We start from the raw sequence: 3,416 nt of genomic DNA on the forward strand, positions 1-3,416 counted from the left end.
GAGTGGACTTCAGGCCCTTGGATAGGCCGTGACATTGCCCAAGACCTTTGGAGTTTCACACCGAACCCTAATTCCAGGCTGTACGTCAGGTTGGCTGGGACGAGGCAGGGCAGAAAGCACAGGTGTTTCAGAACATCCAAGGAGTGCAACGTTGGCTGCTATGCAGAGCCCCGTCCGTGACTCTTGGAAGCCAATGAGGCCACATTTTCTGATGTGAGGCCAGGAAATCATGTAGGGTCCTCTTTGTTTCTCTCTGCAACTGGCCAACACGTGAAGTCCCGGGAACAAACTTAAACTCAAATTGTGAATTTCTAGGTCACACGAGGACACAGATTAATCAGAATATTTACCAAACGCTGTCAACACAAGCTGGAGGGAGCAGGCCTGTCGATGCCAGTGACATTTTGTGGATTTCTTGTAGCATGTTTTGTCCATCCTTTCCTTATTAAACATTCAAATCCTCTTCATGTTCTCTAAAACTAGATGCTGTCGTCTGCTCACCCGCTGAGCACCAGTAATCCAAGACACATGCCTGGAGCCACACTGGGCTGGAGGTCCCCAGGGCCCAGTTTCACCACATCATACACAACAGACACAGATGCACACACCAGGCATGTATCACGCAGATGCTACAAAGCATGCAAAGCCAGAAACCTCCCGTGAGACCCAGTCCCTTAGCCAAAACCCCGGAAGTTTTAGGCTGTCCTTGCAGAGCTGAACTATCCTGGCCCACAACACAAAACACCTGGTTCTCACAAGCGCCTCCCGACATTAACATGGCAAGCGCCACCCCATGTTTTCTATGGAGAAACTAAGGCCCAGCTGGTCCAGTCACAGAAGTAGTTTAGTAGTCAGGTTTCTTTTTCATTTTTCATGAAGTTTTATTAATATCTCGCAGACACATTTTCAGAGATCCTGAGCTACCCTCGGCCATCTCCAGTAGGAAAGAGTAGAAACGAAAAGGCAGAGCCAGTGCGGCACTAGGAGAATCTCCTGACTCTCAAGGTAACCGAGAGAGCCTGCCTCATCGTGACGGCTCCACTCTGCAGATGACACGGGTCTCGAGCGGTCAGCAGCTGATCTCAAGGCCCTGGAATTTAGTGGCTTGGCCACTGCACTTACGCTGTTTATCATGGCTCCTCAGCACAGGGCCCGACTTCAATCCCAGGCATTCTGGAATCTGTCTTTATGATAGGGAGTCTGATGCCAGGGAAAGCTTTATTCCAGCAGTGAGTGGACTCTACCCCAGTGATCTCATCCCTCCAACTGCCCGCGTCCCATCTGTGTGCCGGGCTCCAGGTGAGCTGACTCCCTCCTCGCCTGCCTGGTCCGCCTCTCATCCTCTGACCCGATTCCACTAGCGGACCAAACTGAACCAGGCTTCCACCTTCTCCAGGCAAGGACCCTGGGTTATTCACGTTATTTGAGTCCACAAGGTAGGACCAGAAAAATTTGTGAATGACAGTGATGCTGGAGATGATCTGTGATATAATTTCCAGCAAATAACCCTCAAGGACCCAGCGGCCATCTTTTCGACTGAGGATACCAACCCATCATATACTTTCATGTGAGATGAAATGAGATAATGTGAGATACTATATGTACAAATGCTTCATAAATTGTAAGACCTCATACAAACAATAATGAATACAGTCTCCCTTGCCCTGATCAGTGATTGGTCCATTTCTAATGACCCTTAGCTTTTGATTGTTATTTCCAATACCTGAGCCAGACCCATCTGCCCTGTCCGTCTTATCAGGAGTTCAAATTTTGATAGCCTATCCACCAGTTCCTCTGTTTTAGATAGCTGCAACTGGTCAGCCTAACGCTTTTCTGATGCCCAGACAACATTTATGTGGCACATTGGAGATGGTTCTTGAAGTAGTGGAGAGCCAGCTTGAACTAGACCTAAGCTTTGGTGTTGGTTCAGTATACGTTGTAGCTCTTCTCCAGGGCTGCCAGCTCTGGGTCCACCACTGGAGAACACGGCTGGTGACCTACAATCACATTTGAGCGGGACGCCACGAGCAGGCTCCCGAGCCCATCAGTAAGGAACTCTGAGTGAGCCACTCGCTGCAGGCGGGGGTTGAAGCCAACTCTTTGGAGCCGTCCTGTGTGGGCCAGGAAGAAGCTGACAGCACCGCTGGTCACCACGCATCTGGGGAAGCCGTCCAGGGGCCGGAGAGATCCTGACCGCCAGTGGAGACAGTCCCCATTCTCACTGTGCTCCACGAACAGCTTAAACTGGAACACGTTTCCAAGCACACTGAACGCCTACCACGTCCAGTTCCGTCTTCTCTAGGACATCCACCAGCACCTCAATCTTGGTCTTGTCGTTGAAGAGAAAGTCATCGTTCACCCAGAGGACGTATTTGGTGATGACCTGAGATATGGCCAGGTTCCTACCGGCAAACCAATCCTTTCCGTAAGGCATGGTGTAATATTCCACGTGGCTGTTATTAATTTTCAAGGGGCTCCTTGCTGTCATCAGCCACGATCACGGCCAAGTCTGGGTAATACTCACGTATGCTCCGGAGCACGGTCATGAGCTTGTGGAGATGGAGGAAAGTTTTGGTGGCAATGCTCACCAGGTCTCTGAGCTTCCTCTCTGGTCCAGGGTCATATAACTTGGGCATAACAGGAAGGCGGATGGTCACTGGAAACTTGGCCACTGAGACTCCAGACTCATCACACCCACCCTGCAGCGCTGGTACTCTGTGCTTGTGTATGTCACATGCTGGAGTATGAAATTCAAAAGCTTCCGGTTACTGGTCGAAGTGGTCAGCTGCTTCTGGCCTCTGCCCTGCAGCACACTGTCTGGGATGTCAGCAAGGGTGTCCAGTGTGCCCAGATAAGCTGTCGGGGTGACCTCGCAGAAGGGAGCATCTGGTCCTTCAAACTGGAGACCCGCACGAAGTCATCCCGAAACCCGCCGCCTCACACATTCCAGGCTGGTGGAGCTGGGCAGCCACCCTGCCAACTGTCCAGCCCTTGGCACCCTAGTAGTCACTTTAGTAGTCAGTCAAGGTTTAGGTTAAAAGCAAAGAAAGGGTTCTTCCCCTACCCGTAGAGGAAAGGGGCTCTTCCTGGCCTGAGGGAGTGCCAGCAGCCCAGGCCTTGCCTCTGCTCTCTGTCCCAGTTTGGGGACTGACCACTGCTCACCACTGCCCTTCTTACATACCACCTACTCAGAGTCTGGCAAACCCTAAACTTCGGCCATAAAGGTCACATTCTGATGGCCGTGCTATGCTGAAGCTGGCTCGTCCCGCCCCCCGACAGCCTGTTGTTAAATATGCAGGAAGCTTGCTAGTCAGGTGTTTAAAGGTCGGTTCATGAAACTGACCGTGGTGGGAACATTTATACCATGGAAATCAGCAAATGCCAAATGCCACACATCAGGGACTTTTTTTTTTTCC

General features: G+C 51.2%; 1 pseudogene; it reads right to left on the bottom strand.

The window, feature by feature from the left end:
- Positions 1-1,851: 1,851 nt before the first annotated feature.
- On the bottom strand, positions 1,852-2,905 carry LOC113624196 (beta-1,4 N-acetylgalactosaminyltransferase 2 pseudogene; annotated as a pseudogene).
- Positions 2,906-3,416: the final 511 nt, after the last annotated feature.

This window comes from Aethalodelphis obliquidens, unplaced genomic scaffold, assembly GCF_003676395.1.
Source record: "Aethalodelphis obliquidens isolate GAN/ISIS:26980383/991018 unplaced genomic scaffold, ASM367639v1 scaffold12, whole genome shotgun sequence".
NCBI lineage: Eukaryota > Metazoa > Chordata > Mammalia > Artiodactyla > Delphinidae > Aethalodelphis > Aethalodelphis obliquidens.